At 42.7% G+C, this 13959-nt stretch overlaps 1 long non-coding RNA gene across 1 annotated transcript; it reads right to left on the bottom strand.

Moving 5' to 3' along the window:
• Positions 1–9257: 9257 nt before the first annotated feature.
• Positions 9258–10522, bottom strand: LOC118941187 (uncharacterized). Its single transcript, XR_005037510.2, has 2 exons — positions 10247–10522; positions 9258–10069 (listed from the first exon to the last, which is right to left on the bottom strand). It is a non-coding gene; the product is annotated as an uncharacterized LOC118941187 (long non-coding RNA).
• Positions 10523–13959: the final 3437 nt, after the last annotated feature.

Here is a 13959-nt window from a genome sequence, read left to right as displayed (position 1 = left end):
TATCTATCTGTAACAATACATAAGGAAGCCTGTGTTAGGAAGTACCCTGCTGGTGACTTCAACATATCACAGCACTCTCAAGCAGCTCACCTCCCACACCCAAAACCGGGAGTCTCGCTCTCTCTGGAACGTTCCTTAACCTGCTGTGATTGGTTGACAAGATCAAAGGTTTGGACTTTGACACTGTATAGTCTCTTTGTTACAATATGCCATGACAATTTTATGGCCAAATATTATAATAAAGTTGCTGTTCATTAGTAGTAAAGGACTACATTTAATGACATGTATTTCTAGTACAGTATGTTTTCTAGATGACCACAGTTCAAATGTCATAGACCTATGCATGTTTTGCCATTATCTTATCATAATACATACATTCTGAAAAAGGTCCTACTGTACCACAGCTTGCCTGTTGCCTGTATTGGCAGGTCAAACCCCTGTGGTGGCAAATGTCCACAAGCAGGACATCCACTGCTTTATGGGCCTTATGGGACCTTTAAACATCTGAAGCAAACAAGATGTATGTTTCACACTACCACAAGAAACATTTGCAATACATAGCAAACCTCATGTAAACCAGGCTAATACAGTCAGCCTTCAAGAATACATAGCGTGATTGGAAAATGTGTCAGTAGTCATGCAAGTAAGCTAATCAAGCATTATGGCAAATTAGTCAACTTAGGCTTTATCAGCTAAGCTATATGATGGACGGACTAATTTTAATTAATAAACAAATACATCGGCATATAGGTAATGTTAGCTATGGTTAGACATGTTTATAACAAAGTTTATCCCCTGGATATCAAAGCATTATCTAACTTAGCTGGCATAATATAGCTACCATCTAAAAAGTCTAAAGAAAATCAAATGATACCAACTAATAGCTCCCCCTATTTGAAAGTGAATGCTATGCTACTGTAACGTTACCAAATGATATGCGTGACCGTACTGTAAGCTGTTTACATAGCTAAAATGGGCAATAACTTAACCTTGGTAACATAAGCAGATTGCATAATATTTTAGATCTCACACTTATCTTACCTATGAAAACGAATGCTAGTAGCTAGTGCTGTACAGTCGTGGCGGCCAAAAGTTTTGAGAATGACACAAATATTAATTTTCACAAAGTCTGCTGCCTCAGTTTGTATGATGGCAATTTGCATATACTCTAGAATGTTATGAAGAGTGATCAGATGAATTGCAATTAATTGCAAAGTCCCTCTTTGCCATGCAAATGAACTGAATCCCCCAAAAACATTTCCACTGCATTTCAGCCCTGCCACAAAAGGACCAGCTGACATCATGTCAGTGATTCTCTCATTAACACAGGTGTGAGTGTTGACAAGGACAAGGCTGGAGATCACTCTGTCATGCTGATTGAGTTTGAATAACAGACTGGAAGCTTCAAAAGGAGGGTGGTGCTTGGAATAATTGTTATTCCTCTGTCACCCATGGTTACCTGCAAGGAAACACGTTCCGTCACCATTGCTTTGCACAAAAAGGGCTTCATAGGCAAGAATATTGCTGCCAGTAAGACTGCACCTAAATCAACCATTTATCGGATCATCAAGAACTTCAAGGAGAGCGGTTAAATTGTCGTGAAGAAGGCTTCAGGGTGCCCTAGAAAGTCCAGCAAGCACCAGGACCGTCTCCTAAAGTTGATTCAGCTGCGGGATCGGGGCACCACCAGTACAGAGCTTGCTTAGGAAAGGCAGCAGGCAGGTGTGAGTGCATCTGCACGCACAGTGAGGCAAAAACTTTTGGAGGATGGCCTGGTGTCAAGAAGGGCCAAAGAAGCCACTTCTCTTCAGGAAAAACATCAGTGACATACTGATATTCTGCAAAAGGTACAGGTATTGGACTGCTGAGGACTGGGGTAAAGTCACTGTCTCTGATGAATCCCCTTTCCGATTGTTTGGGTCATCTGGAAAAAAGCTTGTCAGGAGAAGACAAGATGAGCGCTACCATCAGTCCTGTGTCATGCCAACAGTAAAGCATCCTGAGACCATTCATGTGTGGGGTTGCTTCTCAGCCAAGGGAGTGGGCTCACTCACAATTTTGCCTAAGAACACAGCCATGAATAAAGAATGGTACCAATACATCCTCTGGCTACTTTGAAGAATCTCAAATATATTTGTTTAACACTTTTGACTGATATTGTACATTTTGTTCTCGCCTTGTCAAGAGACGCCATTTAAACGGCTGTCACAATCTCTGTACAATCAGCACGAACCCCTCGGGATGTAGCGCTCAACAGTGCATCCCACTTAAAAAGCAGCTGTTCGTCTTGATGTTCTTCTTTATAAAAAGCTACCGCAACACTTTTCCATTTCAAACAAGTTCGCTCTTCCAACCACGCTTCACTTGCTTGATACCCTTTCACGTACCTGTGTCTTCTTCTTCTTCTGTGGGTTTTATGGCCGACTACAACCCAAAATGGTGTATTGTCGCCATCAATTGGATGGGTTGAAACACCCCCAAACGTTAAAAAGATATCTGTACGTAATAGGGGAACTAACTTAACCCACCGTAATAAAAATAGTACATTGCCAAAACAAACAAATCTCTAACTTCTTCCATCTTTTAATTCTCCATATCTACCTTCTCAGGGTCTAGGACCTGAGAGGGTGGTATGGCTCTAGGACCCGAGAGGGTGGTATGGCTCTAGGACCTGAGAGGGTGGTACGGCTTGTTCCAATATTCCATGTAACTCCTTCGCTGAGAAATCTTTCAGCCCCAGGAACCGCTCCGCCTCATCCACTATGATTTCTATCTTCCTCGACCTTCTCTCCACCTTGGCAGTGCCATTAATTACCATAGCTATAAAGGCCAAAGTCCACCATCTTAACCTTTAAAATGTCTGGAACCTGCTGGCGAAAGGCAACCCATGCAAACTGCAGTGTAGGCCTATCCACTACCATGGACTCTTCTGGTGCACCATTCAAACCCTCAACCCTTTTCACAGCTGCTGCATATGAAAGGCTCTGTACAACCCTGACTTTGGCCACCTCATTCTTTTTCACCCTTGTGGGGCATTCGAAAGATGTGGCTTCATCGACTTCTCCCTTCTGCAAACACTTGATGCATGACCAAAAGCTTTACAATGATCACACTGCATTGGTCTTGGGATAAATGCTCTGACTCTGTAGTTAATATACCCTAACTGCACTTGAGTAGGGAGAAAACAAAAGAACAGATACTCTTCAATTTTTCACCACTCACCACATGATTCATCCGACGTGCTTCAATCACTCCAGGAATATTTTCAATCTCTTCAAAATCGACTTCCCACGAGAAGCCCGATATAACCCCCTTGAGGGGTGCCCTGTTCCGAATCGACACACACGACACTTCAAACTTAGCAAATCGGTTAAGACATAACTCACGTTCCTTCTGATCCGCAGAAGCACAAAAAATCTAAACAAGCCCGCCTCTCGTCATCCTCACAGCCTTCAATTTACCCAGCACTCTCTCCACCAGTTTGGATAACTCATATGGTTTCTTCAAGATTGGTACTCTTCTCAGCTGCTCCTCATTAACAAACCTTACTCCTACTAGATACGAAGGGTCATTCTCATCATTGTACACTACTTTGCTCAGTTTTCCATTCTTTTGGACAATACTCCAATTCTCCTTGATTCTACAGCCATTGTATTCAGAATCCACTTCATCATCCGCTTCCGCCATCTTTCGATTCTCTACGGCGGTTGGCTGTGTTAACTGGGCTTGCAGTTGACGTACAACGCCTCCTGGCGGCCATGTTGGAAGACCACCGCATAAATTCTTCGTTTCGACAACAGCAGAGTGGCAACCCCAAACTGCATGATAACAGTGATGACTAAAACTAGTTTATTCATGGTCATTTTCTGTGGAGTAGTTGGCTGCTCTAACAAGGCATGAAAGGCAACATGAAAAATACATTTTTCGCTATTCATGATTGGCTTTTGAAACATGTACATGGAGATGATGATTGGACATGGTTAACACCCTAACTTGAGTAAAATAGCGCCAAAGCTCCAAGAGCTTCTGCTAAATGACTAAAATGTAAATGTAAAATTTCATTCAACACTGGAACATTTAACCCACAAATTATGCAAAAACAAACATAAACCAAGACAACTGGAAAAAGGAGAAGTAATTTATTGATAAATTAATATTATATAAAAGACAAGAAAAAAAGTATTACATGTTTAAGCACAGCAGACATAACATACAGTAGACAGCCTATAGGGAGGAGGTCAGAGACCTGGCCGTGTGGTGTGTAACATTTATTTAACTAGGCAAGTCAGTTAAGTAAAAATTATTATTTACAATAATGGCCTACACCGGCCAAACCCGGACGACGCCGTGCCAATTGTGAGCTGCCCTATGGGACTCCCAATCACGACTGGTTGTGATACAGCCTGGAATCGAACCAGGGTGTCTGTAGTGACAGCTATAGCACTGAGATACAGTGCCTTAAACCACTGCGTCACTCGGGAGCCCTGGTGCCAGGACAACAACCTCTCCTTCAACATGATCAGGACAAAGAAGATGATTGTGGTCTACAGGAAAAGAAGAACCCGGCACACCTCCATTCTCATCGACGGGTCTGTAGTGGAGCAGGTTGGGAGCTAGTAACCAAAAAAGTGTTAAACAAAACAAAATATATTTTAGATTTAGATTCTTCAAAGTAGCCAACCTCTGCCTTGCGGATAGCTTTGCACAAGCTTGACATTATCTCAACCATATTTCCCTGGAATGCTTTTCCAAAAGTCTTGAAGGAGTTCCCACATATGCTGAGCATTTGTTGGCTGCTTTTCCTTCACTTTGCGGTCTCATCCCAAGCCATCTCAATTGGGTTGAGGTCAGGTGATTGTGGAGGCCAGGTCATCTGATGCAGCACTCCATCACTCTCCTTATTGGTCAAATACCCCTTACACAGCCTGGAGTTGTGTTGGGTCATTGTCCTGTTGAAAAATAAATTATAGTCCCACTAAGCGCAAACCAAATGGGATGGCGTATCGCTGCAGAATGCTGTGGTAGCCATACTGGTTAAGTGTGGTGTTGAATTCAAAATAAATCACAGCAAAGCACCCCCACACCATCTCCTCCATGCTTCACGGTGATAACCACACATGCTGAGATCACAAAGACACGGCGGTTGGAAACAAAAATCTTAAATTTGGACTCATCAGACCAAAGGACAGATTTACACCGGTCTAATGTCCATTGCTTGTATTTCTTGGCCTAAGTAAGTCTCTTCTTCTTATTGGTGTCCTTGAGTTGTGTTTTTTTGCAGTAATTTGACAATGAAGACTTGATTCATGCAGTCTCCTTTTGATGCTGAGATGTGTCTGTTACTTGAACTCTGTGAAGCATTTATTTGGGCTGCAATTTCTGAGGCAGTTAACTCAAACGAACTCATCCACTGCAGCAGAGTTTGGGTCTTCTCTTCCTGTGGCGGTCCTCATGAGAACCAGTTTCTTCATAGCGCTTGATGGTTTTTGCGACTGAACTTCATGAAACTTTCCGAAATTGAATAATCGTCACGTCTTAAAGTAATAATGGACTGTTGTTTCTCCTTGCTTATTTGGGCTGTTCTTGCTATAATATGGACTTGGTCTTTTACCAAATAGAGCTATTTTCTGTATACCACTCCTACCTTGTCACAACACAACTAATTGGCTCAAACGCATTAAGAAGGAAAGAAATTCCACAAAAGAACTTTTAACAAGGCACACCTGTTAATTGAAATGCATTCCATAAAGCTGGTTGAGAGAATGCCAAGAGTGTGCAAAGCTGTAATTATTTGTATTTATTTAACAAGGCAAGTCAGTTAAGAACAAATTCTTATTTACAATGACGGCCTACCCCGGACAAACCCTAACACAGACAGCAATCACAGACAGCAATCGATTTCATTTTTGAAATCGGACACGATGGGTAGATTAACAAGATGTTTATCTTTCATTTGTTGTATTGCACTTGTTAATGTGTGAAAGTTACATATTTCTAAAAAATATTTTGGAATTCCGTGCGCTGCCTTTTCAGCAGAAAATGTTATCGGGTTCCGCTGTGCTAGGAAGGTTAACATTTTTTTGGTACTACATGATTCCATATGTGTTATTTCATAGTTTTGATGTCTTCACTATTATTCTACAATGTAGAAAATAGTAAAAAATAAAGTATTGCATATATTATCATAATCTTTAGAATATAGTTTTCTGTGGCATCATCTCGCAACCTGCAGTATATGTAGTTTAGCTGTATATAAACAACATAATCTGAGTCATAATGATAATACAAGAGAAAGATAATAGAGAGTGATTCTTACCAGTGAAGAGAGAACCATGAACTGTGCTGCCTGAGTCAGGTAGTCGTGCATCTAAAAGAAAAATGATTGGAAATATCTAAAACATGTGTATAACATTAAAATCAGTATGGTATTAGAAAGATGTAATTCCAAGATCATGACAATTAAATTATACTACAAAACATTAAGAACACCTGCTCTTTCCACGACATCGACTGACCAGGTGAAAGCTATGCTCCTTTATTGTATGTAATTTGTTAAATCGGTGTGGATGAAGGGGAGGAGACAGGTAAAAGAACGATTTTTAACCCTTGAGACAATTGACATAGATTGTGTATGTGTGCAATTCAGAGGGTGAATGGGCTAGACAAAATATTTAAGTGCCTTTGAACAGGGTTTGGTAGTAGGTGTCAGGCGCACCGGTTTGTGTCAAGAACTGCAATACTGCTGGGTATTTCACGCGCAACAGTTTCCTGTGTGTATCAAAAATGGTCCACCATCCAAAGGACGTCCAGACAACTTGACACAACTGTGGGAAGTATTGGAATCAACAAGAGCCAGCATCCCTATGGAACGCTTTCGAAACCTTGTAGAATCCATGCCCAACAAATTGAGGCTGTTCTGAGGGCAAAAGGGTAGGAAGGTGTTCTTAATGTTTTGTACACTCAGTGTAGTTAGGTAATGACTTACCAGTAGTTAATATACCATATTATTTCAGTGTACCAATTTTTGTAATCTACCAGGTTATTTAATTAGCTATATCTTTGATAATTCTCCAAAAATTTCCCAGACTGCACTTGGACATTCCTCCCAATGAATTACAAAAAGTATTTTCTTTTTAGGGACAGATTGCAATATACTGGGGGGAGGGGTGGTCCAAAATAGGGAAGGGTTGTCAAACATATTTTTTTGCTTTGGGGTGGGTTGTGTTGTAGTCTACCAGTCTAATGGTCTATCCTGCCCTCTATCCACCATTCACAGTGACAATAGTGATAGGTGGATCATTTGTCCAGGTCTGCAATAGGCTAACTAGCAATCATACCACACATAAAAACATTCAAAGCTGCATACATTTTCAGTATGAATTGACAAGAACAAATAGGAATAGCTGATAGGCAGCGGAGAGGCCATGTGCAACAATGCGCATTTAAGAACAATGCAGACGTGAGACACATTGCTCAAAAATCTCCCAGAATGATCTTGTTTAGGGACAATACAATTATCCTCCCTAGACTAATTAATAATTGCATTATTGTTTTCAAGTGAGTACAAAATTCTACTCTAGGCTGCAGTGAAAATGTCATTTGAATAACTGCGCAAAATCCCTGTGAAATTAAATGTTTCAATCGACTTGGATCAGTTGTGGGTCTGTTCTCTACAGTTTACAAGGTCTAGAAAGGCACAGTAGCAGGCCAGTCTGGCTATATTTTTACTTCTGATACTGAATGCGCAGTCTGTTCCGGATCATCATTCTCCGAAGTCCTCCTATAACAATGTGGCCACATCTGCTCCCGGTAGGGCCAGTTATTCAGCTGTATTTTCACGTCTGTCCGGATGAAAAGTGTGCCCAAAGTAAACTGCCTGCTACTCAGGCCCAGAAGCTAGGATATGCATATTATTAATATATTTGGATAGAAAACACTCTGAAGTTTCTCAGAGTGTTTGATGAATGATGTCTGTGAGTATAACATAACTTATTTGGCAGGCGAAACGCCGAGGACAAACCATCCAGGATTTTTTTTTTGTTTGAGGTCACTCTTTTCAATGGGTTTTCATTGGGAATCTAGAATTGGCAGTTGCTTGCAGTTGCTTGCTTGCAACTCTCAAAAGCAGTTGCTTGCAGTTCCTATCGCTTCCACTGGATGTCAACAGTCTTTAGAAATTGGTTAATGTTTTTCCTTTGCGAAAGGAAGAAGTAGCCCTGTTCAGAACGAGGGTCGAGTGAAGTGTTTGATAGAGGCGCATGACCTGAAAAGCACACTCCACATTATTTTCCTCCGGTATTGAAAGCAGCAAGATGAACAAGAAGTTCATCTTTAAACCAGTGTATAACATTTGTCTGATTTATGAATTATTATTATCAGTATTTCTGTTTTTGAATTTGGCGCGCTGCTATTTCACTGGGTGTTGGGGATTGGCGTGCGAAGGGATCACTAAGAGGTTGCGCACCTCCTCTAAAATCCAAGCGGCTATCCCTCGCACACCTAGAACTTAACACTTCAATATATCTTAAATATTTATCCTTTAACTTTTAAAATGTATTACCTTTTATATGTGGCATTAACTCAACCTGTCACAATGTTTTAATCTGATTAGGCTACTTAAAAATTATCCCGTAGGAATGCGCACAATCATCGAAAATATAATTCCACATCCTCAAAATGGCTTGACGTTAATCAGGTTTCCATACAACCTTTTTATGTGAGTAAAGTAGCCTACATCATGGGAAAGCATGCAGTTTATTAGGCTCCAGATTAAATCAATTATGATGAACTTCACAGGGTGGTGAAAGTGCACTGTGATGAGTTTGATGCTCCTTTCAATAAATATTGAGGGTTTTATTCTGGTGACATGACGATTGATGCTTGGCTGCCATTTGACAAATAATTATCTCATCATGTAGAATGCTAAACCTGCACTGTATTTGCATGCTGTTGGTTAGAGCGCAAGTGCCAATACCAGTGGGCACATTTGCTATATCTATGCATTATTTTTGTGACAAAACCATATAGGCCTAGAGTTGCCAGCTGGACGGTATTTCCTCCCCTCTGACACATTTGTTCGGCTGGCTTCTGAGTTAAGAGAGCAGTGTGTCAAGAAGCAGTGAAGCTTGGCAGGGTTGTGTTTTGGAGGACGCATGGCTCTTGACCTTCGCCTCTCCCGAGCCTGTAGGGGGGTTAAAGTGATGGGACAAGACTGTAACTACCAATTGGGGAGAAACAAAATGTGGTGGAAACTCATCTAACTTGGACTTTTTTTATTCCGAACATGGGAATTTAACCTCAAAAGTTATTTTTAAGTGCACTACATATTTATGCACAGACTTGTAACTTCAACAAGTCAATTTTATGAAAACACAACACAAGGAAAATGCGGCAGGTAATTATTGGCTTTTGGCTGATAAAAATAAATAAAATTGTAGCCAGGACAGGCTGTCTATCATAGCCTACATCCAGAATTCGAGCTTCACACCTGAGTCAGCTGCTAAGGAGAGAGAGAGAGAGGAGCCTTGGCCTAGGCCACTGTTGATTGTGAAGATGGAGGCATTTTTCATTGAAGTAAAACTAAAGTTAGAGGAAAAAGAGTATGCTTATAGTGAAAAACCTACAAGGGAAATGTAATATAAGTTTGAATACTGTAGTGGACTAAGATGAAAGGAAAGTTGGCATGGCCAAATGCAGGCTCCTGTGCAACTCCCTATTCAGGTTAGATTTGTCCCTTAAATGCTTGAAGAGAAATGAACAAGTGCACACTAAGATCAAAAGGGCTGGAGTAGTGATGAGTCAAGAGCGACCTCCTGGTCGCCTCAGGAGGGCCGAATATGATGTGCACCTGACAGGTGTAGTTCCCAGCATCTTCCTTGGTGACATTGTTGATTACCAGGGTGGTCCAGCTTTCCCCACTAGTCAGATTGTAACCTGGTTCCAGCTTGAAGGTACTGTCAGCCCAGTAGGCAATCTGTCTTTTATTGCATTCCCACCAGCATTCTCCACACCATGTTCCCATCTCAACCTGCCCCCTGACCAACCGTGGCTTTCCATTCGATGGCTGCAGCTACAGATGACAGAAAAACAAACAGAGAGGCAAGTTGCTGCATATCAACAGAGTTGAAGTTGATAGTTTGAGCATCTATAGACCATACTGTATATAGGTGACTATCCAAATAGTGGAGCTGCAAACCTTTCCCCCACAACGGAAAAGCACTAATCTGACAAACACACAGAGACTTACCCGTGAGAGATTAGTACCAGGATGGTTATCTTCATCTCCATCTCCTGTGACGAGAGTCAACACAAAAGCTACAAGATATGTCAATATATCATAAAACACATAGACATATAAGTATCCTTCTACCGGAGATTATGCAATGACATCTTCCTCTTTCACTCTGTGACATGTCCGTAGACTGTTGGCAGCACCAGGAAACTACGAGGCTTTGAGGCCTACTGCTGATTATTGTCTTGGAGATGTTTATGTTGCATTAGTTTTAGGGCCACAACCACAGACAAAGCAGAAGCTACGAACGTAGTTAGCCACCACATAAATCTGTTGCAATAGAGAATCCTGAGAAACGATAGACAACACACAACAATATTCTAGCCTGTGGCTTCAAGTCTTCTTTATATGTGAAGCCTGCTTATAATCGTTCAAATTTTACCCTTTAAAAATATTGGAATCTGTAAACATCTCCTAAAGTGAGTTTACACAATTTGTCTTACACCAGTGCATTCATTTTATTAGACTCCTAAGGAGGAAGGAGCGAGTGTATTTTAGAGAAAGTCACACTGTAGGAACTGCCAATGGCAATAGGAAATATTGACCACAATTTTAAAATAAACCTCTGGACCCCAAGACCAAACTGTCTACTACGGTCTACCTATGTAAATAGTTAAGATAGATCGATAAGCCTCAAAATACAAACATACTGCAAAATATGATAGGTAGTCCTAGTCTTCTGGTGTGTTCTGTTGCATAAATTAGACTTATTTCTGTAGGAAGAGGAGAAATCAGTGGTTGGGAACTTTGTGCTGTCAATCAAATGATGCAGAATGAACACAGGTATTACATTGCCTTCTCTTCTGTACAGGACCACAACCCCAGACAGGAAATTACAGTGAGATGAAACTTGACTAAGACTTTACCTAAACTTTTAGCCTTTTAGTAACACATTACATGACCTCAACCACTTCATTGTCTAACCTCTAACCTCTGCTGTACTGTCTAGGTGAGAACTAGTAGAGAAGAGTTTGGAGGGGATTAAACATGAAATAAAACGGAAGTTAGGAATGTAACTATGGTTCTACTTCATACCTTTCAGACTGTCAGTACAGTTTAAAGTATGGATTATATCCCTCGCACTCCGCGCAGGTCGAGTAATAATAACAACTAAATCACGCAGGTGACGTGACAGCGTGGGAGGACGTGCCCCCACAGTTCATATAAAACCCTACGTCAGACCACGCACTGTTGTAGAGAATCTTCTCGCCCATAAGATTCAGAGTGACAGAAAAGTAGTGACGGTCTTACAGGTAAACGTAGAACCATATTTACATTCCTAAATTCCGTTTTACTTCATACCTTTCAGACCCTCAGTACGGTTGAAAGTACGGATGACTCAGACCAACAGGGTCATGCGGAATAGCACTACTAACCTCTGATTAATGCACCACGACCACTGGAAGAATGGCAGAGCCCATGGTGTGGCAGGATGCGACGTTGACCTTGTAAAATCTTCAGAACGGGCAGGGCAGCTGTGCGTATCTCATTTAGTGGGACGCCTTTTAGTGTGCCCCCGCGGTTCATATGTGTTCAGATGTGGCGACACTTCTGGTCGAGTGACATATCACACCTTCTGGGACAGGGAGCCCTACACCCTTGTAGGCCGGAGTGATGAAATCCACAACCCACTGTGAAAGCCTCTGCTTGGACAATGCAAGGCCTTTTGACTTCCCACTGAAGCACAGAAACAGCTGATCTGACTTTGTGTAGTGCTCCGAGGCTTGCATATAGCGTTTGAGGGAAAGAACCAGACACAGGAGATTTGCTCGCTCCTCCGCAGCATTCTGGAAAGGAGGGGGGGCAGTAGGCTGCCAGCTCGATGGCTTGATTGATGTGAAGGGGTGATAAAACCTTAGGCAAAAAAAGCTGGATTGGGCCATAAGGTCATGCCTAGGTCATCTGCCTTCCATCGTAGGCAGACAGGATTCGTATAGAGAAAGTGGAGCTCACTCACATGTTTCGCTGATGAAATAGCTAAGAGGAAAGACGTTTTCAGAGATAACACTTTTATGTTCGACTCCGTATGCTTGAAATGAGGTTTTTGTCAAAGCCTTCAATATTAGTGGCAGATCCCAGGATGCCACGTGGACGGCCCCCTGTGGGGGATGCAGACGGTGGACACCTTGTAAGATTTGGCATATGAGTTAGTGGGCCGCTGCCGATTTTCCATCAATGCGTAAATGGTTAGCCGATATGGCTGAAGCTCTCACTGCAACGTCTCGATAATAGCAGGATCGCAGCCGATCAGTAGAGGGTCGGGCTCTACGGAGGCCACACCCATAGCTGTAGTTGGTCTGGTCTGGGCTGGGATGCCATATCCTGCCGTCAACTGTGAGAGCAGGTCCTGTCTGTGAGGGAGCTGCCATGGCTCTCCCTCCAGAAGACTAAGGGTAGTGCAGCAATGCTAAGATCAGGGGGGGTCGGAGCGAAAGCATACAGTAGGCCCTCTGAACCGCTGCCATATCATCTTCACCATTTGTGGGTGAAGTCTCCATTCCCCCGGGGACAGTTTCTGTCGCGACAAGAAGTCTGCCACATCGCACACCTTGCCTGGGATATGAATGGCTCGTAGGGAGGCCAGTTGTGGTAGGGCCCATATCAAGAGTTGTTGGACCACTTGTAGGGACCGTACAAACCTTGTTCCCCCTTGATGATGGCTGATGTGGAACACTGTCAATGTACAGTATTGTCTGATTGAATCAGGACATGTTTGTGTTGGAGAACCGGCAGAAAGTGATTCAGGGCTAGTTAAACTGTCTGAAGTCCTAGCATGTAGATGTGCTCTTTCCTCCCAAGCCTGTTAATGAAGTGTCGGTCGTCACTACTTCCCGCCATGCCGGAATTGATCCGAGAGGGACCCCTGTAGTCAGGTAGGCTCTCTTCCTCTTCCTCCGCAGAGTAGAGTAGCACTCCCTTGTCATCCGTATTTTGGTGCTCTGTCCCGCTTGGGGTCTAAGCGGAGGTCATTGAACCGCACCTGTAGTGGCCTTAAAGACAGCAGGCCTAACGGTGTCACTGCGGAGGCTGCAGTAAGCATGCCCATCAGTTGTTGGAAGGTTTGTACCTTCACCAATGCATTCAACTGGAGTTGTTGCAGAATAAGAAGAATGCTGTCCATGTGCTGAGGTGTTATACTGTACATGCCCTCATAGTGCGAGAGTTCAGAGCCATGCCAATAAAGTTTACCTTTTGACTTGGCGGGAAGTTGCTCTTTTCGCTGTTCATGGTAAGACCCAGGGCGGTGACGTGGGTCAGTGTCAGTACTGTGCCCTTGGCCACACACTTGCAAGAGGTGGCGCAGATGAGCCAGTCATAGAGGAAAGGAAGGATCTTGATCCTCTGTAGATTGAGGGAGCTCAGGTCTGCCCTCACTCATCTTGTGAAGACGTGAGGAGCCAGGGAGAGACCGATGAGTAATACCTCAAACTGGTATGCCTGGCACTGGAAACTCATGCGTTCCGGCAACAGAGGAACATGAAAGTAAGCATCCTTTAAGTCCAGGGACGTGAACCATTCCCCTGCGGCTATGGTCTGGAGAACGTTGACTGTCCGCAACATGTGAAAGAGAAGAACTTTTAGGAAAACATTGAACCATTTTAAATCCAGAACTGGATGGAAGCCTCCGTCTTTCTTCAGAACCAGGCAATAGATTGAGTAAAAGCCAT

Source organism: Oncorhynchus mykiss, chromosome 18 (assembly GCF_057628025.1).
Source record: "Oncorhynchus mykiss isolate SJ-2025 chromosome 18, ASM5762802v1, whole genome shotgun sequence".
Taxonomy (NCBI): domain Eukaryota; kingdom Metazoa; phylum Chordata; class Actinopteri; order Salmoniformes; family Salmonidae; genus Oncorhynchus; species Oncorhynchus mykiss.
This window is presented reverse-complemented; position numbering and strand designations above follow the sequence as displayed.